The following is a 26,608-nucleotide window of genomic DNA, read 5'->3' as shown; positions in this document are numbered from 1 at the left end:
GTGTGGCCAAGCGGTTCTAGGCGCTTCAGTCTGGAACCGTGCGACCGCTACGATCGCAGGTTCGAATCCTATCTCGGGCATGGATGTGTGTAATGTCCTTAGGTTAGTTAGGTTTAAGTATTTCTAAGTTCTATGGGACTGATGACCTCAGCTGTTTAGTCCCTTAGTGCTCAGAGCCATTTCAACCATTTTATTCTCTCTTGTTCCACATGCTATGTGCTGGGATAAATTAAGTATGTAGTTAGTACATCACTTTCCTGGTCTGAAACCTGACTGTTCTTTAATAAAAATTCGATTCAAAATCATTGTTTCCAGAACTTTAAACAGATGGCACGGAAGTGATAGAACTACATCAAAGGGGCATTGACTCTAGGGATGAATTTAAATATTAGTTTACAAACAAAAAATTTTAGTTGTACAGGCTGATTCAGCTGCCCCCACACATGAGTTTTACGCAACCCACAACATATTCACACACTGCTTGCAAGATTTTCATATTCTCTCGCTCACAACATACTGAAACCGACCCTTAGAAAAATTTATTAATGATTGTTCAGATAAACCCCTTACGTTATTTGATTTTCAAACAGCTGAGCAAAACTGAGCGTGCACAGACATTTCTCTCTTTACTTATTCAGAGCATCAATAAACTGACACACAATATTTTTAGCACAACGCAATCTGACTTTCGATAAACTACAACTACAAAAGAATGGCCCTGACTAGCAGTAACCTATACCTTTCATGAATCACTTGCAAAAACCTTCGTTACTCGAGCTACTGCAAAACAGCGAGCGCCAATACTGCCAGCTAAATAAAACATTCTAACTACTGAAGGATTAGTGATCACTGGGTGTTGTGTGGTGTCCTTAGGTTAGTTAGGTTTAAGTAGTTCTAAGTTCTAGGGGACTGATGACCATAGATGTTAAGTCCCATAGTGCTCACAGCCATTGGAACTACTGAAGGCTGTAACTACTGATAGGCATAGTTAGCAAATGAAAGATTTCGATAGAAACAAACAATGTATTTACCTTAATAGTGTTCAAAAGTCATTATATATATATATATATATATATATATATATATATATATATATATATATATATATCAGTTCATGACATCCAGTCTTACAAATTTACTGTCTCTGATGGACACACGTCCAGATCATCCGCTCTCAAAACTCCGCCATCTCTCTCCCCACATCCATCACTGCTGGCGGCTCACCTCCAACTGCGCAGCGCTACGCGCTGTTAACAGCCAACTGCGCAACACTACAGTAGCGAATATTACAACAATGCCAACCAGCTACAGACTCCACAGGCACAGCCAGTGATTTTCATACAGAGCGCTACGTGATGTTGCCAATATAAAAACCTAAACAGACTACTTACAACAAAAAATGTTATTCCAACAGAAAAGATGAACAAGATTTTTCTGTACGAAGTTTAATGTAGTTAAATTTTGTACCGAGGTACGTTTTCTCTATAGGCAGTAGTTCTCTAATTGTTCAAGGAAACGTACAAAAGAGACCTTCAAAAGCGTTTTTCTTGAGTAACTCGAAATCTGTGACCTCCAGTGAAAACGTGTCCCAGTATAAAATGTAGCTACTTCAATTTCCTACAAAAAAAGGTCGTGTTCATTTTTTTCTGTTGGACGTTATAATAGTCTGGGCATAGCGAGCAAGAGAGTATGAAAACACCGCTTGTGGTTTTTGAAGGTGTTGCGGGTAGCATAAAACCTATCGGTAGGCAGCTAAATCATCCTGCGTGTACATTGATGAAAATATAGCATGAAAAGTGAGGTCTCGGAGCACATAGTCACCTTACAACTGGCTGAAGTCTTTTAGGTGTATGCGTGTGTCCCCTGTAACTACTACAATTTCCTACAAAAAAGGCCATTTTTTTCTGTTGGACTATTAGTCTGCGCGTAGCGAGCAAGAGAATATGAAAATCCCGCTTGTGGTTTTTGAAGGCGTTGCGGGTTGCATAAAACCTATCGGTAGGCAGCTAAATCATCCTGCGTGTAGATTGATGAAAATATAGCGTGAAATGAGAGGTCTCGGAGCACGTACTCACGTTACAATTGGCTGAAGGCTTTTAGGTGGATGCGTGTGTATCCCCTGGAGACAGGAAGAGGCAGCAGCGGCAGCAGCAGCAGCAGCAGGTGGTGGACAGAGGGGGTGCCGCCGATAGCGTGTGTGGCGTGCCGTGCATCACGCAGCCCGCGGGCCGGGCACCAGAGGACAGGACAGCGGAGGAGAAGTGAGTGCAGGCCGGCACATCTGGCGGCTAATACGGCGCCGTAACCGCGTTAGCCGGCTTTGTGGGGGAGCCGGGCCGCCTAACTCGCAGATTGGATAACTCTGATTTGCTGCCTCTGTCGGTCCGGCCCTCCCTCCATTAAAGTTTGGCTCTGCTCGGCTCTGCTCGCTCGTCTCGCTGTCGACCGGCCGACCCGCCCCCGCCGCACACGGGCGCCGCGGCGCAGTACACCGTAGAACGGCACGCAACGTCGGCGCAGTCGCTATTGTTCCGTCTCCACCTGATTAGCCGGCATTGTCTAGCTGTTTACTAACAACAGTCTTAAACAGGGTGACCCAAACACTGACAACGCTTAGTATTTTGTGCGGGATCGCACACTGATCGGTTTCCAAGGAGGAACGAATCCATACCCGGAGACAGGCGCTGGAGGGCATCTAAGTCTTAGATGGGTGTCCGATCCACATTACGTCAATAAACCCATCAAGAGTAGCACATCGCGCTGTTTACATTGCAAACCGGCTTCGAACTGCGTACCTCCTACGTCAATGCAGAGCCTACATCGGCGGTGCTGATCCTCACGCACATGCGCTAATACGTGCGGTTGTGTTTAAAGTACCAGGTGACCAAAAAGTCAGTATAAATTTGAAAACGGAATAATGTAGATAGAGAGGTACAAATAGACACACATGCTTCTCTGCCTCGTGATGACTGGGTGTTGTGTGCTGTCCTTAGGTTAGTTAGGTTTAAGTAGTTCTAAGTTCTAGGGGACTGATGACCATAGATGTTAAGTCCCGTAGTGCTCACAGCCATTTGAACCATTTGACACTCATGCTTGGAATGACATGGGGTTTTATTAGAATCAAAAGAATACAAAAGTCCAAAAAATGTCCGACAGATGGCGCTTCATCTGATCAGAACAGCTATAATTACCATAACTGTTATGGGTTGACAGGAGAGCCAACACCGGGTATGAGAGGAAGCCGAAAGGCACGCGTATTAGCTCACGCAGGCTGGCGTGAGGTCTGGAACAGGTCAAGGAAATTAGACTTTAGACTCAGTACCAATAGTAAGGCCGGCCGAAGTGGCCGTGCGGTTAAAGGCGCTGCAGTCTGGAACCGCAAGACCGCTACGGTCGCAGGTTCGAATCCTGCCTCGGGCATGGATGTTTGTGATGTCCTTAGGTTAGTTAGGTTTAACTAGTTCTAAGTTCTAGGGGACTAATGACCTCAGCAGTTGAGTCCCATAGTGCTCAGAGCCATTTGAACCAACCAATAGTAACTGGTAATGGCGCCTTGCTAGGTCGTAGCAAATGACGTAGCTGAAGGCTATGCTAACTATCGTCTCGGCAAATGAGAGCGTAGTTTGTCAGTGAACCATCGCTAGCAAAGTCGGTTGTACAACTGGGGCCAGTGCTAGGAAGTCTCTCCAGACCTGCCGTGTGGCGGCGCTCGGTCTGCAATCACTGATAGTGGCGACACGCAGGTCCGCCGTATACTAACGGACCGCGGCCGATTTAAAGGCTACCACCTAGCAAGTGTGGTGTCTGGCGGTGACACCACAATAACAAAGTAAGACAAAGCAAAGATGATGTTCTTTACAGGAAATGCTCAATATGTCCACCATCATTCCTCAACAATAGCTGTAGTCAAGGAATAATGTTGTGAACAACACTGTAAAGCATGTCCGGAGTTATGGTGAGGCATTGGCGTCGGATGTTGTCTTTCAGCATCCCTAGAGATGTCGGTCGATCACGATACACTTGCGACTTCAGGTAACCCCAAAGCCAATAATCGCACGGACTGAGGTCTGGGGACCTGGGAGGCCAAGCATGACAAAAGTGGCGGCTGAGCACGCGATCATCACCGAACGACGCGCGCAAGAGATCTTTCACGCGTCTAGCAATATGGGTTGGAGCCCCATCCTGCATAAACATCGTACGTTCCAGCAGGTGTTTATCAGCCAGGCTGGGGATGATGCGATTCTGTAACATATCGGCGTACCTCTCACCCGTCATGGTAGCAGTTACAGAACCAGAATCACGCATTTCCTCGAAGAAAAGAGGCCCGGTAACGGTAGATGTGGTAAATCCAACCCATACCGTGACTTTCTCGTCGTGCAATGGGGTTTCCACGACATTTCTAGGATTTTCGGCAGCCCAAATTCTGTAGTTGTGGGCGTTGACAGACCCTCGGAGCGCGAAAAGAGCTTCGTCGGTCCACAACACGTTACTCAACCAATCGTCATCTTCCACCATCTTTTGAAACGCCCACACCGCAAATTCCCTCCGCTTCACTAAATCGCCAGGTTACAGTTCATGATGCCGATGGATTTTGTACGGATAGAATGGGAGGCTACGCCTCAGTGCCAACCAAACAGTAGTATATGGAATGCCGGTGCTACGTGCGACTGCACGAGCGCTGACTTCCCCGTGTATAGACGAACCCGCTACAGTCTCCATTTCTTCCTGAACTGTCTCAGCAGCATTACGCCTTGTACTCGGTCGGCCACTACGGGATCTATTGTCCAAACAACCCGTGGCTTCGAACTTCGAAATCATTCTCGCCACAGCTGCATTTGTCAACGGACCTTAACCCGTTCGAATCCCCTTCCTATGGCGATAGGATCGTAACGCTGAACTAGCACATTCCCCATTCTGATAATACAGCTTCACTTAAAGCGCCTTTTCAGGTACCGTCAATATGCTGCGACTGCTGCCGCATCTTATTCTCTCTATTACAGCTCCTTTTATACACGATTGTCATGCACGGTCACTGACGTTTTGCTGTCCAGCGCCATCTGTCGGACATATTGTGAACTTTGCTTTTTTTTGTTCTAATAAAACCCCATGTCATTCCAAGCCTGTGTGTCAATTTTCACCTCTCTATCTACATTATTCCGTGGTTTATTAAGTTTTCAAATTTATACTGACTTTTTGATCACCCAGTATTTCACCCGCTCCATGAACTCAAGCAATGACGTCCTCCGCTATTAAAGTGACTGGCGTATTGTGACGAGCCAGTTGCTCGGCCACATTGACCAGACGTTTTCAGTTGGTGAGAGATCTGGCAAAGGTGCTGGCCAGGGGAGGAGTCGAACATTTTCTGTATCCAGGAAGACCCGTACAGGACCTGCAACATGCGGTCGTGCATTATCCTGTTGAAATGTAAGGTTTCGCAGGCATCGAATGAAGGGTCGTAACACATCTGAAATGTAACGTCCACTGTTCGAAGTGCCGTCAATGCGAACAACAGGTGACCGAGACGTGTAACCAATGGCAACCCATACCATAACGCCGGGTGATAGGCCAGTATGACGAATACACGCTTCCAATGTGCGTTCACCGCGATGTCGCCAGTCATGGATGCGACCATCATGATGCTGTAAACAGAACCTGGATTCATCCGAAAAAATGACGTTTTGCCATTGGTGCACCCAGGTTCGTCGTTGAGTACACCATCGCAGGCGCTTCTGTGATGCAGCGTCAAGGATAACCGCAGCCACGGTCTCCGAGCGCGTAGTCCATGCTGCTGCAAACGTCGTCGAACTGTTCGTGCAGATGGTTGTTGTCTTGCAAACGTCCCCATCTGTTGACTCATGGATCGAGACGTAGTTGTACGATCCGTTACAGCCATGCGGATAAGATGCCTGTCATCTCGACTGCTAGTGATAAGAGGCCGTTGGGATCCAGCACGGCGTTCCGTATGACTCTCCTGAACCCACCGATTCCATATTCTGCTAACAGTCATCGGATCTCGACCAACACGAGCAACAATGTCACGATACGATAAACCGCAATCGCCATAGCCTACAATCGGACCTGTATCAAAGTCGGAAACGTGATGGTACGCATTTCTCCTCCTTACACGAGGCATCACGACAACGTTACACTCGGCAACGCCGGTCAACTGCTGTTTGTGTATAAGAAATCGGTTGGAAACTCTTCTGATGCCAGCACGTTGTAGATGTCGCCACCGGCGCCAACCTTGTGTGAATGCTCTGAAAAGCTAATCATTTGGATATCACAGTATCTTTTCCTGTCTGTAGCAAGTCATGTTCGTGGTCTAGAAATTTTAATGGCCAGTAGTGTACCTACGCGCAACTTTCCGGATTGCCTGAGGCGTCCCTCTTTGTCTCCGAACGTTGAATGGCGTGGGGTAGGTCTGCTTGGAAAATGTTCCGCATACAATCTCACAGTAGCTGTCCCACTGCAGTCCGCTTTGCCGTATGCGAGGACCGTGTCGGTCATTTTCGCAGCTGTGTACTGGTGCACGTGGCTCTGCGGTCAACAACGGTACGGCACTGGGAGACCATACAAGGTCCGCAACGGGATGCGCTCAAGGGCTATGTCGAGGAAAGTAGCGCATGCGCAGGAATGTTATTAGGTTAAGGTAGTCCATCCGCAATACACAGGTGGCTAAAGTGTTGCATACTGTCCGTATTCAGACACCAATACAAGTCGGAATAAACCGTCACGGCCGTTCGTTCCCAGCCTTTGACTTTGTTCAGCGCCTAAGCCGTACGTTTCCGAATATCGATATATATGGATCCCTTCTTGAAAATTGGTCAGCTTGCCTCTCGCAGAACACACTAAGCGTTGTCGGTGTTTTTTGTGCACCCTGTATATACAACAGTAGCTTTCAATGATATTGGGTCCACGACTTCCTTGATCTCAACAGAAACAGCAGCAGTTCCTTTCGCATGTGACTTGAAGCCTTAGATAAATAAACTTAAGTATCGGAAATATTAATAATAATATTTGATAATATTCTTCTCGGGTATGCAGCCGGATCATAACGTCTTCATGACACAATATTTCCGCGGTCCAACTGGCCGCCATCTTCAGGTGAGAGTGCTGGTGCACGATCTCGCCGGTCAGTTCCGGCGAGATCGTGCACCAGCACTCTCACCTGAAGATGGCGGCCAGTTGGACCGCGGAAATATTGTGTCATGAAGACGTTATGATCCGGCTGCATACCCGAGAAGAATATTATCAATTATTACGCCGGGAAAGTCTTCGTAGCCACAATAATAATATTTATTTCCTTACTACCTGCTGATATAAAACATTTGAATCGGCTTTTGATGTAATTACGTCTTGTTCTTGCTACGAAATGAGTGAGAAGGATGAGACTACTTCTTCACCATCAGTTCTTCAACTCTCGGCATAAAACTGGAAGGTCCGATTCGCATTCTCACATTCACTCGCCACTTGTATTTGGTGCTGATAACTGTCAGTGCTGAAAAACCTACCTCACGTAAGCACGATGTTGCGAGACGTATCAGATCTCGTGCGGCTTATTTACCTCCTTGCGGAGACTCCTGCTTCACCGAGCTCCAAAACTCAAGAAGTGATAAGGAATCGAAATTCGATTTCAACATGGAGTCTGAAACACTTTGAAACTGCTCTTGTTCTTCACTGTTGAGTTTTAATGCAAGTTCTGTAGTGAAAGGATCTTTGATCTAGATATGTTGATCAACTTGTTCTGGAAAGCTCTTCACGACGTAATCACTGAGTTCAGTTAAATATTAAATCCACAGACTTCAGTTGTTAACACAACTGAAAGTCGGTGTCCTCTGAAACCGCGTGAAGAGCAGGAAAAAAGTAATGGACATCTTTATTATTAAATTTTTTTCATCCACAATAGTAATTTATTTCTGAAGGACGAAATTTTGTCTTTCACTATGACATGAAGTTTCTTGCTCTTTAATACACGGTAGGCAATTTTGTAAGAGAAAAGAAGAGACTTTGTAAGAATCGTAGCTTGTTTAGTGAATTTTTTTTTTACTCCAAACGTCGCCTCATTTCATTACGGAGCTATTTGAAGGACTGTGGAACAGATGAAACACTGGTCGCCGATCGGTGGGGCCGAGCGGTTCTAGGCGCGTCAGTCTAGAACCGCGCGACAGGTACGGTCGCAGGTTCGAATCCTGCCTCGGGCATGGATGTGTGTGATGTCCTTAGGTTAGACAAGTTTAAGTAGTTCTAAGTTCTAGGGGACTGATGACCTCAGATGTTAAGTCCCATAGTGCTCAGAGCCATTTGAACCATTTTTTTTTTTTTTTTTTTTTTTTTGAAACACTGGTCGTTCTTCTCTTGCAACAAGTAACACACTTAAGATGGAAATCGAAGTAAATCCTGCATTTTCATTCCTTTAAGAGTTTAGAATTGTACGATACGTTTGAAAATCTCTCTTTTTGTAACAATCAAAGCGCTACTTGAGCGAGTAGCAATCGCTCCAGGTGACGAAAACTGAAATCCTGTGGAACCCATCTGGCCCACTATCGGTTGTGATCATCGCATACGCGAATCAGCGGCCCGTTACCTACGCCAAATACACAACCCGTGCATAGACAACCAATGCCACATATTTCCACAAACTTACAAACAACTGTCAGATTCCTGATACGCAGACACAATGAAGACGCACGAACAAGTTATTAAGCAGATGGTCATAATGTTTTGTCTCGTCAGCTTATAAATACATCAGGGGTGATCAAAACGTTTCCGTTCGAAGGCCGCACAGTCCAGAATCGGTATGCTAATCAGGAAGAATCGCCGTGAGCATTGAGGCAATCATCCGACTGAGGCACCAGGTTTAAGGTACCCCGTTTGGTAAATTACCGTATCCTGGTGCGTGAAGAAAAGTAACTGCCTGCTGCACATCATCGTCCGACACGAATCTTCGACCCTTCAAGACATTTAATGGACCGAAGGCGTGATAATCGCATGGAGAGAGATCAGGGTTATAGGGCGCGTGCTTGAATACCTCCCACTTGACTTGGCGTAACTTCAGCTTTACAACATTTGCGATATGGTGGCGTTCGTTATGGTCGTTTAATGAACAGAGTAAGAGCATATGGACTATCAGACCAATTGTATGATTGGATTGGAGAGTTCCTAGGTAGCAAAACGCAGCATGTCATTCTCAATGGAGAGAAGTCTTCCGAAGTAAGTGATTTCAGGTGTGCCGCAGAGGAGTGTCGTAAGAGCGTTGCTTTTCACAGTATATATAAATGACCTTGTGGATAACATCGAAAGTTCACTGAGGCTTTTTGTGGATGATGCTGTAGTATATCGAGAGGTTGTAACAATGGAAAATTGTTGTGAAATGCAGGAGGATCTGCAACGAATTGACGCATGGTGCAGGGAATGGCAATTTGCATCTCAGTGTAGACAATTGTAACGTGCTGCGAATACATAGAAAGAAAGGTCCTTTATCATTTAGCTACAATATAGCAGGTCAGCAACTGAAAGCAGTTGATTCCATAAATTATCTAGGAGTAGGCATTAGAAGTGATTTAAAATGGAATGACCATATAAAATTAATCGTCGGTAAAGCAGATGCCAGACTGAGATTCATTGGAAGAATCCTCAGGAAATGTAGTCCGAAAACAAAGGAAGTGGTACACTTGTGCCGGCCGAAGTGGCCGTGCGGTTAAAGGCGCTGCAGTCTGGAACCGCAAGACCGCTACGGTCGCAGGTTCGAATCCTGCCTCGGGCATGGATGTGTGTGATGTCCTTAGGTTAGTTAGGTTTAACTAGTTCTAAGTTCTAGGGGACTAATGACCTCAGAAGTTGAGTCCCACAGTGCTCAGAGCCATTTGAACCATTTTTGGTACACTTGTTCGCCCATTGCTTGAGTACTGCTCACCGGTGTGGGATCCGTACCAGAGAGGGTTGATAGAAGAGATAGAGAGGATCCAACGGAGAGCAGCGCGCTTCGTTACAGGATCATTTAGTAATCGCGAAAGCGTTACGGAGATGATAAACTCCAGTGGAAGACTCTGCAAGAGAGACGCTCAGTAGCTCGGTACGGGCCTTTGTTGAAGTTTCGAGAACATATCTTCACGAGGAGTCCAGCAGTATATTGCTCCCTGCTAAGTATACCTCGCGAAGAGACCATGATGATAAAATCAGAGAGATTAGAGCCCACACAGAGGCATACCGACAATCTTTCTTTCCACAACAATACGAGACTGGAATAGAAGGGAGAACCGATAGCGGTACTCATTGTACCCTCCGCCACACACCTTCAGGTGGCTTGCGGAATATGGATGTAGATGGAGATGTAGATGAAGCAGCAGCACCTCCTGGCGGACCATTCCAGAACGGTTGTTTTCGACGGACATGCTGCCCCATACACATTATTTATTCTCCAGTTCATGTCTACCGATGTTTGACAGCCATGGAAAGAACAATACCACGCTGCTCGTGTTCGGACGCATTTGCTAATAAGAACGCCGTAGTACACGATTCCACCTCTACCGCACGTACCTAGGAAAGACACGAATGCCAACTAGTCCCTTGCTTACGCGTCGGAGCGTATATACCCTCATTGGAGTCGCGCTGGAACAACGATGCAACACTGCCTGAAATGGAAACTCTTTCATCGGCCCTTATAGAATTGCACAGAATTTTCCGAAAGCAATATTCTAAATACAACAAGAGGTTTCAACTAGCATCTGAGACCCCTAAATTTCCAGGAATCAAGACTCTGATAGTGACTGATATCTAGGATAACCATGTGCAGTGATATGAATCTGAAAGTATATAGAGATTTGCAAATGTTCACTCTTCCCTAAACACGCCGAAAAATGTTCTGTCATGGCGCTGATTATATTATTTACCTGCGCAACAAGGTAACGAAGTTCAACTCTGCTCTGTCACCTTACGTCTAGTGTAGCACTCCGCTGCACGTTGACCCGAAATAAATAACCCCACTCTTGTCAAAAGCACTGTTAAGCCAATCCCAGTTAAGTGCAACACTCAAGGTGTAGCTCGCGTGAGCTTGGTTGTACTCAATAACTTTACAATCGTCAAACGTGAATGTCAGATTTCAGGTTAAAAACCGAATCAAAATTTCTATTTCTATTCAAAGTTATATACTAGCTCAGAAAACACACAGCTGAAGTATTGCAGTGACATTTGAATGAAGACTGCGAGCCTTTTATAGATATTGGCTCTGAGCACTATGGGACTCAACATCTTAGGTCATAAGTCCCCTAGAACTTAGAACTACTTAAACCTAACTAACCTAAAGACATCACACACACCCATGCCCGAGGCAGGATTCGAACCTGCGACCGTAGCAGTCCCGCGGTTCCGGACTGCAGCGCCAGAACCGCTAGACCACCGCGGCCGGCTTTTATAGATATTATCGGTAACAATGACCTGTACTTGAATGCATTAAATACTTCTAGTAAAATATTATTCCAGCGGTCAGAACGCTGAAAAAGGGTGAAGAGAGATGCAATAATTTCCTGAGTCCGTGTATGGTGGTCGTGAAATAGTTGCCAATACAGTGTTAAACGAAGAACTGATTTTGTGCATTAGGAATATCATCATCATCATCCATCATCATCATCATCATCATCCATCATCCATCATCATTATCCATCATTTAAGACTGATTATGCCTTTCAGCGTTCAGTCTGGAGCATAGCCCCCTTATAAAATTCCTCCACGATCTCCTATTCAATGCTAACATTGGTGCCTCTTCTGATGTTAAACCTATTACTTCAAAATCATTCTTAACCGAATCCAGGTACCTTCTCCTTGTTCTGCCCCGACTCCTCCTACCCTCTACTGCTGAACCCATGAGTCTCTTGGGTAACCTTGCTTCTTCCATGCGTGTAACATGACCCCACCATCTAAGCCTGTTCACCCTGACTGCTACATCTATGGAGTTCATTCCCAGTTTTTCTTTGATTTCCTCATTGTGGACACCCTCTTGCCATTGTTCCCATCTACCTTGTACCTGAAATCATCCTAGCTACTTTCATACTGTAACCTCAACCTTGTTGATAAGGTAACCTGAATCCACCCAGCTTTCGCTCCCATACAACAAAGTTGGTCGAAAGATTGAACGGTGCACAGATAACTTAGTCTTGGTACTGACTTCCTTCTTGCAGAAGAGAGTAGATCGTAGCTGAGCGCTCACTGCATTAGCTTTGCTACACCTCGCTTCCAGTTCTTTCACTATGTTGCCATCCTGTGAGAATATGCATCCTAAGTACTTGAAACCGTCCACCTGTTCTAACTTTGTTCCTCCTATTTGGCACTCAATCCGTTTATATTTCTTTCCCACTGACATTACTTTCGTTTTGGAGATGCTAATCTTCATACCATAGTCCTTATATTTCTGATCTAGCTCTGAAATATTACTTTGCAAACTTTCAATCGAATCTGCCATCACGATAAATGCATTAGGAATAGCGAAAATAGCGAAAAGAAAAATCTTTGTCATAACTCAAACATTTGCAATCGCATCATACGCAAGCAACCTCTCACCCCCTCCCCCCTCCTCACTCCGCCCTCGTGGATATAACCACTATCCACAGTATGAACATTCTAAAGCCAAGATCGCACAGATCTTACTTTGGTGATTAAAATTCTTCTGGGTATTATGCCGCGTCATTGCTAAAAACTAACAACAATAATAAACTAAAACCGACGTTTCGGCCGAATTGCAACGGCCTTCCTCAGGGCACGACTGGTTTTGCGTGGGGATAGGTGCTTCTATTTATTACAGACTATCGATGTCTGACGTCACTGTTGTAAAACATTTAATTGGCCCTCTAATATGAATGGCTAGTCACGACGTAAGGGAAGATGGAAGGAAAGAGGCTATTCGTGGATGTCCATGTCGTCAACGATTGGTAGCGTCCGCCAATCAGCGTTCGGCTTCTGGTCGGCAAGTTTTCCTCCTGGTGTTCGCGGAAGTGGACTGACAGTTGCTCCACAGCTGTTTGTGCAGACACGCCCGTGTCCCGTGTAGCTTCTGCCCCGCGACCGCTCGCGGCCCGTTGGACTGGGATGGCCGGCAACCAGGACGCCGGCAGTTTGTAGCCATCTTCTCTGTTGATACTGTCACGTTGCTTAATAATTTCGATCGCCTGCCGTATTTTGCGTTCTCGCATCCACGATTCTTTCGCCAGTACTCGGGCTTCCTGGAACCTGATAGGTTGTCTACATTCACGGTGGTGTCCCGCTATCGCCGATTTATTGTGTTGTTGTAATCGTACATAGCGTTCGTGTTCTGCTACTCGTAAGCTGACAGGTCTCCCTGTTTCTCCTATGAAGGCAGCTCCGCACTCACAACGTCGGTTTTAGTTTATTAGTTTATTTAGTTTATTATTGTTGTTAGTTTTTAGCAATGACGCGGCATAATACCCAGAAGAATTTTAATCACCATGACACCGGCCACGGAAGCCTACGTTCATATATTACTTTATTTACAAACAACTGGTTTTTCGACAGACTTTGCTGTCAGTTTAGGTCTTCAAAAATTTTTGTTATATGTTCGTTTTGAGCTGTACCTCACGCTAAGTCGTCGTGTAGATAAAATACGGCACATTATATATAGATTTGTAATAAATCAAAAATTTAAAATCAAAAAGGCACCTCGCGCAAATGATCATGTCCATATGTGTAGCGCTCGCAGCACTGTGAGCGCCTCATATATGGAAATGGCGACATGCACAAGATGCCTCTTGGTCTTAAATGTTCTATTTATGACAGACATTTATGTATGAGTGCACTGTGAAGGCTACATGTATGGACATGGCCATGTGCACAAAGTGACTTTTCATTTTAAATTTTTGATTTATTACAAATCTTTATGTAACGTGCTATATCTTATCTACATGACGACTTAGTGTGAGGTTCAACTAATACAAGAAAATTTTTGAAGACCTGAAGATGACAGCGAAGTCTGTCGAAACCAGTTGTTTGGAAAGAAAGTAATATTTTTGCGATTACCAAGCAAACCAGGCCGCTCCTGATTTTTCAACATGACAAAATGTTATGCAGCATACCACGAGTTGGAGAAAACGGGGACCAGAATAGAAATTTCCAAAGAGTCAGTGCTAACTTTACAAGACAAAGTAAAAACTCATGCCCTACAAGAAGGAAGGCAGCAAATAAGTGACGTCACCTATCGGTAACAACATTAACTTTACAAAATTGTTAAGGCTTTCGTGTCCACTTGTTGACAAACTGCCTGTTGGCTTCTGTCTCGGGTTCTTCGGCCGACGTTCATCTAATGGTTTTTCTGACGTTTCGCCAGTTTGAACAAGAAAGAGGAAAGCCTTAAGGTAAACGGATCATGGCTTCCCGTACTGCAGCGAACGACCGTCGCAGGTAGCAAGAGGAGAACCGCGCCGGAAATGACCGCGGAGAAGCCCTCGGACGTGGGCGCGCCAGGTACATATAGTCTGCGGCCGCGAGCTCGGCTCCTTGTCTGTAGTCAAGTTTGGAGCAGGTTTCGTCCCATTGTTTTTGTCGGTGTTCAGAGGTGAGTCGCTTAATTTCGTTGTTTAGCCTGTTCCAGATTGTTTTAAGGTCGGGGTTTCTGTCTTTGTTGATTTAGCGGTAGAGTTTTCTTTTTTCTCGGATCAGTCTGAGTATTTCGGGGGGAAGGTGCGGTTTGAAGGAGGCGATGGTTTTGGTGGGGATGGCTGCGTCGATGGGTGTCTTGATGGTGTCTATTATTCTGTCATTGACGTGGTTAAGGTCATCGGTGTCGGTAATGGTTAGTGGGGCTAGTAGGTTGTTGTTAATGGTCTCTTTCTACTTTGCCCAGTCAGCTTTGCTATAGAGTTTTATCGTTCGGGAAGTGGGAGCTGGGGGAGGGGGATTAAAACCCTATTAAACGACAGACGCTGCCAAATCCATATCAACCAAACCACCTCATCCCCTTTCCGCCCCGAAGCAGGAGTAGCACAGGGTGGGATCATCTCCCCGCTGCTCTACTCCCTGTACACCATTGACATCCCCACCCCGACAAGAACCACTGAACAACTCCAATTATACGCAGACGACACGGCATACTGGAACTCAGGACCCTCGATAAACACCATCAACAACCAGACAGCGACCTACCTGACAAAAATTGAAGACTGGATGCGACAATGGCGCATCAAACCCAACCCCACCAAAACCCAACTCATCCTATTCAAACATCGCAACATCCACAAAAAGACAAACCAAAATCCCGACCACATCTCCCTCACGCTGTGGGGCACCCAGCTCCTCCCCTCTTCCAACGCAAAATACCTAGGCGTCCACCTCGACAAGTACCTCAACCTGAGCAACCACATCAAAGAGACCCTGAATAAAGTCCGCCAACGACAACCTCATACGACGGGTACAAGGCAAATTTACAGGCTGCAATGACAAGACAGCTGTAAACACTTACAAAACCTTCATCCGCCCACTATTTGAATACGCGGCAGCGCCTCTCGCCTGCATCTCCAAGACCCAAGCAGAAAGAATCTTCCGCACCGAAAGACGAATACTTCGCAGCATCCTACGACTCCCTCCCTCCACCCCCAGACAAGAGGTCTTTGAGGAAGCAAAAGTCATCCCCGTTCAAACAAGATTAGCCATCCTGAGAGCCCGCTATGGGAAAACCACCCTCACCTCCCGACCTGACCTACACACAATATACACCCACAGACCCAGACACAGAAACAAACCCAAACACAAATACACCTACCCTCCAAGAACTATCATAAACAACACCCTCCATACCTTCCCTGACACTATACACCAACACGAACACGCAAGACAATTACACATACAGAACAATGACACTCCTACCCACCCCCCCCCCACCTCCAAGCGTTGAACCCCGACCGCCCGCCACCATAAACCCTACCTAATCGAAAGCAACAAAACGGCACATAAACCCGCCTCCACTGTCGCCCTTACTTCTGTACTTTTGTATTTTTGTTTTTAATTTCATTTCTAGTTTTAGCACCATTTGTAAATCTATACCCACTTCCACTGCTTGAAAAATTATAAAAATTTGTAATTAGTCTATAAGATAACAAAACAATTGTATATTGCGCCAAACACTATTATAGGAAAACTGTATTTAGTATGTAAGCTAGCAATAAGTACCAAATAAATAAAGAACAGAAAAATTTAATACCTCATCTCTGGCCCCAATAGAGCAACAAGCTCTCCAGCGGCCCATCCGCCTCCCTTAAGGAGCGGAAATGAATAGTATAATAATAATAATAATAATAATAATAATAAAAAGCTCGGCTCCAGTTCACCACCGGCAATGGAGGGTGAAGCTTTGACAATGCCAGCCACTCGTGCTGGCAAAACGTCAGAAAAATCATTAGATGAACGTCGGCCGAAGAACCCGAGACAGAAGCCAATAGGCAGCTTGTCAACATTAACTTTGGTAGCCTAAAGAGATGTCTTGCATCCCTGAAGCAACGATAGCAAAACTAGTCCTGCCTCCCCGCATACAATGTGTCGGGTAGGTGCTCAAGGTTTCCAACCCCCTCCTCCCCTCCCCTCCCCCCCCCCCCCCCCAGCATTCCGGATTGGCGCTTGCATACTTCAGACGAAGTTGTGAGCGAGTGGTGTTGCCCACTGTACGCGTGGTGACATTTCATGCGCAGGAAGCGCGCGGGACGCGGGGAACAGTTGGCGGTTGCGTCAGAGGCTGCTATGAAAGCGACCGGCCGGTCACACAGGTGTGGTGGGCACAATGGCGGCGTGCTCGCCCTTGTGCGCCGTGACCCGAGGCCCACAATGGGACGACAGGGCGGGCCGCCGGTGACAAGCGGCGCACGGCGTAGTCGGGCCTATACGCGCGCGCTCATCTACATCTGCATACAGGGGCTGGGCAAAAACACGGGAACATCGCGAGGAACGCATGCTTGAACATAAATACAGGTGCCGGCCGAGCCTGGAGGTTGCGCTGTAGTATTTGACCCCGAACAGCGCATGTGCAGTGTCCTCGAGTGTCAGTAATGGTATGAACAGTGTTCTGAATTGCTGTGAGTGCATTATGTCACAGCTAACTGAATTGAGCAAGCCGTAAAGGAAACAAAGGAAAAATTTGGAGTAGGTATTAAAATCCAGGGAGAAGAAATAAAAACTTTGAGGTTCGCCGATGACATTGTAATTCGAACGGAATGGACAGTGTCTTGAAAGGAGGATATAAGTTGAACATCATCAAAAGCAAAACAAGGATAATGGAATGTAGTCGAATTAAGACGGGTGATGCTGAGGGAATTAGATTAGGAAATGAGACACTTAAAGTAGTAAAGGAGTTTTGCTATTTAGGGAGTAAAATAACCGATGATGGTCGAAGTAGGGAGGATATAAAATGTAGACTGGCAATGGCAAGGAAAGCGTTTCTGAAGAAGAGAAATTTGTTAACATCGAGTATAGATTTAAGTGTCAGGAAGTCGTTTCTGAAAGTATTTGTATGGAGTGTAGCCATGTATGGAAGTGAAACATGGACAATAAATAGTCTGGACAAGAAGAAAATAGAAGCTTTCGAAATGTGGTGCTACAGAAGAATGTTGAAGATTAGGTGGGTAGATCACGTAACTAATGAGGAGGTATTGAATAGAATTGGGGAGAAGAGAAGTTTGTGGCACAACTTCACTAGAAGAAGGGATCGGTTGGTAGGACATGTCCTGAGGCATCAAGGGATCACAAATTTAGCATTGGAGGGCAGCGTGGAGGGTAAAAATCGTAGAGGGAGACCAAGAGATGAATACACTAAGCAGATTCAGAAGGATGTAGGTTGCAGTAGGTACTGGGAGATGAAGGAGCTTGCACAGGATAGATTAGCATGGAGAGCTGCATCAAACCAGTCTCAGGACTGAAGACCACAACAACAACAACAACTGAATCAGAACGCGAGTAAATCGTTGGTGATCGTTCGATGAGTGCTTCTGTGATCAAGAAGCCGACGTGTTTGGAGTTACGAGAAGCGCCGTGCCGTGAATCGGGTATATTGTGACCGATTTCCATATTCAAATGTGATTATAATGGCTGTTTTTTTAACTTCCGAGATATTAATCGTGTGAACATAGGCGCTTGTGTGAAAGCATTACATACTAGTTATTACAATACGTTTCCTAACCAGCAGACGAAGTAATGGAAATAACCTAGGCAGGCGAAGTTAGCATTGATTTATAGCTGAACTATACTTCCACCAAATAAGTCACGTACCATTCCATTTGTTGACAATATTTCAAAAACACAGCGAAACGTAGACCACAGCCACACACAAATACGTTGATCTACAGTTTTCTTTAAAAAATGGTTCAAATGACTCTGAGCACTATGGGACTTAACTTCTGAGGTCATCAGTCCCCTAGAACTTAGAACTACTTAAACCTAACTAACCTAAGGACATCACACACATCCATGCCCTAGGCAGGATTCGAACCTGCGACCATAGCAGTCGCGCGGTTCCAGACTGAAGCGCCTAGAACCGCTCGGCCACTTCGGCCGGCACAGTTTTCTTAAGTGTTTTATTAAGCTTCATAAAAAACCTAGTATGGTACATAAATTAGTGTGATCCATCATTGAAATTATAAATACACTGAAGCGTCAAAGAAACTGGTATAGGCATGCGTATTCAAATACAGAAATAAGTAACCACGCAGAATACGGTGCTGCGGTCGGCAACGCGTATATAAGACAACAAGTATCTGGAGCAAATGTTAAATGGGTCACTGCTGCTACAATGACAGGTTATCAAGATTTAAGTGAGTTTGAACGTTGTGTTGTAGTTGGGGCACGAGCGATGGGACACAGCATCTCCGACGTAGCGATAAAGGTGGGCTTTCCCGTACAACCATTTCACGAGTGTACCGTGAATATCAGAAATCCGGTGAAAAATCAAATCCTCGACTTCGCTGCGGCCGGAGAAAGATCCTGCAAGAACGAGGCCAACGACGACTGAAGAGAATCGTTCAACGTCACAGAAGTGCAACCCTTCCGCAAATTGCTGCAGAGTTCAACGCTGCGCCGACAACGAATGTCAGCGTGCGAACCATTCAACGAAACATCATCAGTATGGGCTTTTGGAGCCGAATGCCCACTCATGTAACCTTGACGACTGCACGACAAAAATCTGCTGTTCTGACACTCCACTCCTTTTCTCTATCGTCAGATATCAGCAAGAACACCCAGTGAATGCGTTAGAGTCTACAGAATGAATGACTGGAATTAGGAGTGGACCCTTATTCAATGACAGAGCTGTACACAAATTGCCTTTAATTCAGGATTATTGACAAAGAAGTACACAAATTTACATAGGTTGTAACATGACAGTTGTCAAGATAACGGATTACGTCCTGTTTAATCGAAATAATACTGAACACAACAATATCAAGTTTTAACCAGAAGGTTCTCTACAATCTTATGCTTACTACTACATCGTGAACTTGGCCAATATTACGACAAATCATCAGATTTCGGTTCTAAGTTCGGTACTGTTTAGGATGACAGTCAAGTCTATAGAGGATGGTTAGATAGTGACAAGCTGAGCAAAAGATTACTCAATGTTGCTCGAGTTCACAGTGGACTCAAGCTGGTGAACCAAAAAGTTTACGCCCCTGCAAGCGGTATTCACCTTACCTGCGATGAGCTGTCAGCTGCATGGCTGCTCTCGTCCTCTGAAAGTCCTTTAAAAGCCAATCAAAATCTTTGCTGATTTTATCAGCAGATACTGTCCTATGTTTCTCGTTAGGTGAGAAAACATCCAGTCATCCCTAGTTTTGAAATATGGCGATATTCACGTGCATGGATGGAGCAGCGTACATATTTCAATGTCCTCTCAGTTCTCACAAGAACAATTAACTACGAGGCTGTTTAGTTTCTCCGATGTTGGAGCTCAATGACGCTACGGCCAATATCTAGCTCAGGGCCGGCCAAACGCTGCACAGTGTGCAGACGTGCGGAAGTGCTGCACATGTGCGCACGTTTGCGACAGCGACACCTTGCATGGGGGCTTAATTATATAAAAATGAATGCAAATATTTTTCGTTTTTGGCAGCTGTATGTCCGATTACGCAAGTCTCGTAAACGGCTGGCCCTGACTAGTATTATTACGCTATCTGACTGCATAGAATAACAACAAAGAATGAAATGAAATTTCTGTTAGCACAATTAATTAATTAAGTCCCCAGCAACTACAAAACCTACGAAACCAAAGCACAAGTATAACTGTTCTGTATGTGGAAGTGTGACTCAACGTACACATCTGGCACGGTTCTTCTCCAATAAGACAAGAAATTTCAAGTACCATTTATATTGAAGTAATTAAAAAAATTAGAAATACTATAATTGCGCAAGAAAATCAGAATTACACTCTAATACAAGAACACATGCCAGATGCTTTGTTGACTGAACCTGTAATGATGCATTATTGAGACACACAAATAATAACAGAACATAGTGTTTTTTACCTTCATATATATTGACGAAATGCACTCTGATCATTACAATATCTTCATTAGAATAACATCTGCTATCTCTCCCATCAAACCACTGCATAAAACATGGAACAACACTCTCCACTACCACATCTCACTCTGACTTCACGACAAGCAGTGCCCACCACAACTTCTCGGCAAGAACTGCCTGCCGCTACTTCTCAATAATCACTGCCAGTGGAGGAGGCGGAACAATACTCTCTGGCGCGATCTCTGGCGCTGTGGCTCAGTGTAGCCACCTTCCATATGCCCTTCCTCCACGGGCTAGAATTTGATGGTATTTTTGCCAGCATTGGTGGTGAAAATACCACCAAATTCGTCAAAAAAAATACAGACAAAAATAAAAGATAATATTAATACGTAAATATCATATAACTAGATAAAAATTTGGCTTTGCACTGACCTTTCAATAACCTAATATATAAAATACACTAAGCAATACAAATTCTTTCATACATGTGACTTTACATAATAGTTTACACAATTATTATGTGGTTAAACAGTTCAATCAATAGCGTCAGCAATGACGAATATGTACAGGTAAGAGTCTCATAACTTTTCACAAACAGTAATACACAAAAAATCTGTTTATACAAATATTCACATAAATCCTTTCCATAGTTCAAGAAACAAGTAGTTGACAGTTCCAGCAGTGGCACCCAGCAATGTTGAATAGGTGCTACAGCAACAAGTGACATCATCTCAGTAGAAGCAGTCCATCAGTGGCACCCAGCAATGATGAGTAGGTGCAGACACCATCAGGTGACATCATTTCAGTAGAAGCAGTCCATCAGTGGCACCCAGCATTGTGGAGTAGGTGCAGACAGCATCAGGTGACATCATTTCAGTAGAAGCAGTCCATCAGTAGCACCCAGCATTGTGGAACAGGTGCTACCGCAACAAGTGACATCATCTCAGTAGAAGCAGTCCATCAGTGGCACCCAGCATTGTGGAACAGGTCTGCTATCTCTCCCATCAAATAACTGCATAAAACATGGAACAAACACTCCCTACTACCACATATCTACTCCGACTTAACGACAAGCAGTGCCCACCACAACTTCTCGGCTAGAACTGCCTGCCGCTACTTCTCAATAATCACTGCCAGTGGAGGCGGCGGAACAATACTCTCTGGCGCGATCTCTGGCGCTGTGGCTCAGTGTAGCCACCTTTCAACCTGTTATTAGACATGTGTCCTAAATGAACGGCGGCGGCTCGACTTCCCCGTTTATGTGGTGCGAGCAAGAGCGCAACTTACCCAGTCTCGTTTACCCCTGGTAACCGTAACCTTAACAGAGAAGTACTGAGATATGGCAGGTACTGTGAAAAAGCAAAGGACGGGAGATCTATGTTCTCAGTCGTTTAAAAATGACTGGGAACTGCAATTCTTTTTTGTATCCGTTGGTGAAAACTCACAACGTTTGCTGTGCCGCCGAATAATAGGCGGCCAGCGTAAGTTTTCAATTGAAAAACACTACAATAAATATCACAAAGACGAATGTAGTGCACTCAACAGTGAAGAACGGCAAGCAAAATTAAATGTACTTAAGAAAATGGATGAGACACATCAACTCGATTATCAATTCTCATGACCAGTGATAAACGTGTTTGGATTTATTCCTTTCATAATTAAAAGTTATTGTTTACTAACTGTGCATTATTCCATCATTCTGCCCCATGTTACATTATTATCAGGAAAGTTGGTCATTAAATCGATTGTTCCAATGTATACTTACATTTAGGGATTTTTTTTTTAATGTGTGAAGGGCAACGGTCAGCTGAAGTCGATAAAACATAACATTCATCTAATTGTCGGTTATTATGCAGATTTCAGACGTAACTGATGAAATATGTAGCAATAATAGTATTGAAATAACAGGTGATCATCGAGAGGTCTGCGGTTATTCTGTTCATAGGTCAGTGAGACATAAATTATGTGGGTGTAACTGAGGGCACCGAGAATTAGTTATAGGAAATCTTGCATTTGTTTAATGTTATCTGAAATCATGAATAAGGTTCGTTGGAAGTCGGTAAGTGCTCTCTTTCTTAAATACTAGATCAAAATCATTACGCATATTTACGTGGCGTCAGTCAGGCTGCCTTAATAAAAACCCACGGTTGTTAACTGTATTACTTGTCTTACTGGGTTAAACTGTTAACATAAAAGTAGACGTCCCAATGAGTAGACTGTGACAGTATTTTAAATGTTTAATACACGAAATACCTTCCCATGGTTGGCTTGCAAGCTGTGGAAAGAGCACTAGAATGCGCCGGTACAGAGTATCCCAGCAAGTGGATAAAGCGACATCTGTGCGTAGAAACATGCTCTACATGAACGTTGACGGTTTTTTTTATGTGTGTGTAGTGTGGACTGAAGAGATCATCCTTGATGACTTATTCTTCTAGGATGGGATGTAAGGATAAAAGGAAAACACTTTATTTATTACGCATTCAGTTAGGCTTGGGCACGCAATGGGTCCTTTAGCCTGCTGTCTTTGGTGATGTCTATCTCCTGTGGAGGGTGAAATGTGTCAAAGCTGTTATGTGTGACTGCTTCCTCGTGTTATGACAGATTGCCTATGGGGGGGGGGGGGGGGGGTGAAACGTTATTGACTTCGGTACGCGATACTTGTGCCATCTTGCAGGGTTTACCGTTCCTACCGATTGTAATTGTCGAACTTCGTCCCTAAGGGCATCGATCTTGTCAAAAACTCGTAGAGCCTTGTCATGTACCTTCTCTTGTATAGTGGTCTCGTGGAGTGCGGTGCGGATGTCGACGTTTCTTGTCCACCATGGAGCTCCAGTGATCCACCGACAGCAAATGTTTTGCAGCGCTTGGAGTTTGTTGTAGTTGGAGACGCACGTAGTTCCCCATGAGGTGGAGCCATACAACATTGTGGGTTCCACCGTTGCCTTATACAATTGGAGTTTAGTCTTAGGGTTGAGATCCTTACTCTTCAGGTACGGAATCAACGACCTGGCCATCTTCTGCGCTGTCGTCTTCTTGTCGTCAATATGCTGCGTAAAGAGTAATTTTTTGTCAAGGTAGACACCGAGATACTTCACTCCCGGTGACCATGGGATAAATTGGTCAGCTATTTGGTGTCTGTCGTTCAGAACTGGTTTCCTCCGTGTGAACAGAACTGCTGCCGTCTTCGTCGGGTTGCTCGTTATCTTATTTTGCAGCGCCCAGCGTTCCATTACAGCAAGTTGCCGTTGCATCCTAGCGATTAGCTGGTCCAAGTGTACGTTGATGGCTGCGGCGTGCACGCTGTGACCCGGAAGTTGCACATGTGCAGCAGCACCGCACGCGTGCAGAATTTCTGGCCGGCCCTGATCTAGCTGAATGTCAGCTGAAGTGAACGCAGTGTTCACACAAAATTCCTCCTTTGCATCGTAGATAGCGAGATGTGCCCTGTTCTGCACTTGACGCAGGATCAGAGGAGAGTCCTCCGAAATTTTCCGTCTTGTGTCTCTTGTAGCAAAACTGTCCCCCACCTGGGTCCATTTGTGCTCCACGTCACAGCTTTTTCCAACCAATAGGAGCGTTCCTTTCATCTTGTGGAAACTCTCTCTGCCAATCGCAATGGGCCTACCATCATCCTGCGTCAAAATTTCGGCACTTTACTCCTTCCTAGTTCATTTCGACCAATCAGACAGTTTGTGCCCGCTCCAGACGCCTAAAAGTTAATGCGTACACCACGAGGGTACCACGCACCTTTCACGTAATCGACTGCATCACTGGTCTGTTTGTATCCATCTGGAAATTCCCCAATGCAGTTTTCTAAAGATTCTTTCCATAGCGCATAGCGCTAGCCCGCTGCCTGTTCTCCTCCACGTGTTGGCCGGCGCGTTCGTTGTCTGTCGCCACGGGTCTCCTTAAAAGCGTTCTGTTGTACACAGACCGTGATGTCGCAACTCGCATCTGTCCTCAAACTAAAACGTTTCCTCCAGCAGCTTTTTTCACCTCTTGCTCACTGACATGCAGGATTTAGGTTCGGTGTGTTAATACCGTCGACTGAGTGTCATCCCTTTGCATTGCATACTGTACATTTTAATAGGCAAATCTGCTCATTTTAGTCGAAGTATGTCAGGTGACATATTCATCTTCTCGTTACGATGTATAAAATCTCACATGTAAGGTGCGAAATTGACATTCATTTATCTATCACCTTACACTGCCTTAATGTGAAAGTGAAATCCAAGTCGGGTTGCCTAACTCTCGTCGTGACCATTAAAAGAAGATTGTTTAGTAACATTTTATTGTCTCGGTAAGCCAGTAAATTCACGATAGGAGCAGTTGCTTCAGGCCTTTACTTTTCTCTATCGTCACGACATAAACAGAAGAGGCCAATAGCATCACAATGTGTGGGATGACATAAATAATGTTCCATATAGAATCAAATCTATGAATGTTACTCTCAATTTTTTTTTTCTGTGGTCAGTCTCCTGATTGGTTTGATGTCCTCTGCTACGAATTTCTGTCCTGTGCCAACTTTTCCATCTCACAGTGACACTTGCACACAGCATCTCTGTTATTTACTGGATTTATTCCAGTCTGTCTCCCCCTATAGTTTTTACTCTTTACAGTTATATCTACTACGATGATTCTGTCCCTTCTTCTTATCGCTCTTTTCTTTATGTTTGCTGACTTCGCCGATTCTCCGGACAGTCTCCTCATTCCTTACCTAATTTTGAAATCTTTCAATACCATGGCATCTCAAATGCTTCGATTCTCTTCATTTTCGTTTTCCCACAGTCCACGATTCACTACCATACAATTCTGTGTTCCAAATGTACATTGTCAGAAACGTATTCGTCAAATTGAGGCCGATGTTTGATACCAGTAGACTTCTTTTGCCATGAATGCCTTCTTTGCTAATGCTAATGTGCATTTTATGTCCTCATTGCTTCGTTCGTCGTGTGTTGTTTTGATTCCAAGATAGGAAAATTTCTTCACTTCATCTACTTAGTGTTTCCAGTTTTGATATTATGTTTATCGCTAATCTCGTTTCTGTTAATCCTAGTTACTTTCGTCTTTCTTTGATTTACTCTCAGTCGATATTCTGCGCTGATTAAAACATTCCATTCAACAGGTTTTGCAATTCTTCACGTTCACTGAGTACAGTAATCTTATCAGTAAATCCCTCAAAACGGGACTGGGCCTGCTAGTGGTCACCGATTTTGTCTAAATTTGTGAAATAAACAGGACTTGGATAGGAATGAAATTTGAGAGCTTCAGGTGACCGAGCGTTTACGAGAAAGGTATGAGTCATTTACGTTAGCGTACTTATCGAGTCAGCGGTTAGCGCATCGGAAAAAGTACAGAACTAATCTGAGGGGCGTGTGTTCGAGTCCCTATGCGGGAACTTCCTGTTCGTTTTCTTGTTTTTCAATACACATTCACTGAAATTAAGCCGAAAATGAACAAAGTAAGTAACACGTATTTACCGCAATATGCTACATCCCTTTCTGTGGAATGCATGCAAGAGAGCACAGGCACATTTGGACCTAGGATTCGAAAACGGGAAATGAGTACGCGGCAAAATACAGGAATGTTGTCATTACTTCGTCATAATACGAGATATTTACAAGTCCCCCTACACAAAAAATTTTTTGACTCATGTAATTATGTCCTACGTGCAGGAGAACAAATTTCTTCTCTTACTTTACTTTTGAGGAAAACAAACAAATCCACAATCATACGATGAGATTTTCTCAAGATGAAGAAGATTTGCCATCTTGCAGTATTCAATTAGTGCAACTCTGCGAGATCGTTTTTATAGCCAGGTAAAGGATCTGATAAAAAAACTTCAAAACTTCTCTTATACCATCGCGACAGAAAAAGAAATCACATCCCGATAAGAATGAATTAAAATACCTTCCACTGTGCTTCAACAGCAATCCTCGCCAATATTGGCTAAGAGATGCATTACTCGTGGTTTTTTGGCAGTCTGTGTGATGAGAGCGAACCTTTTATGAACGTAAATCAATTTTCTTCTACTGAAACGCTAAAATAAACATGCGACTCTAAAATAGGCATTTATGTAATTGCAAACTACGCATTTATAACGTAAGCAAGA

The sequence above is a fragment of the Schistocerca cancellata genome, chromosome 3 (genome assembly GCF_023864275.1).
Source record: "Schistocerca cancellata isolate TAMUIC-IGC-003103 chromosome 3, iqSchCanc2.1, whole genome shotgun sequence".
NCBI classification, from domain to species: Eukaryota; Metazoa; Arthropoda; class Insecta; order Orthoptera; family Acrididae; genus Schistocerca; species Schistocerca cancellata.
The sequence above is the reverse complement of the archived record's forward strand: the minus strand, read 5'-3'. Positions refer to the sequence as shown.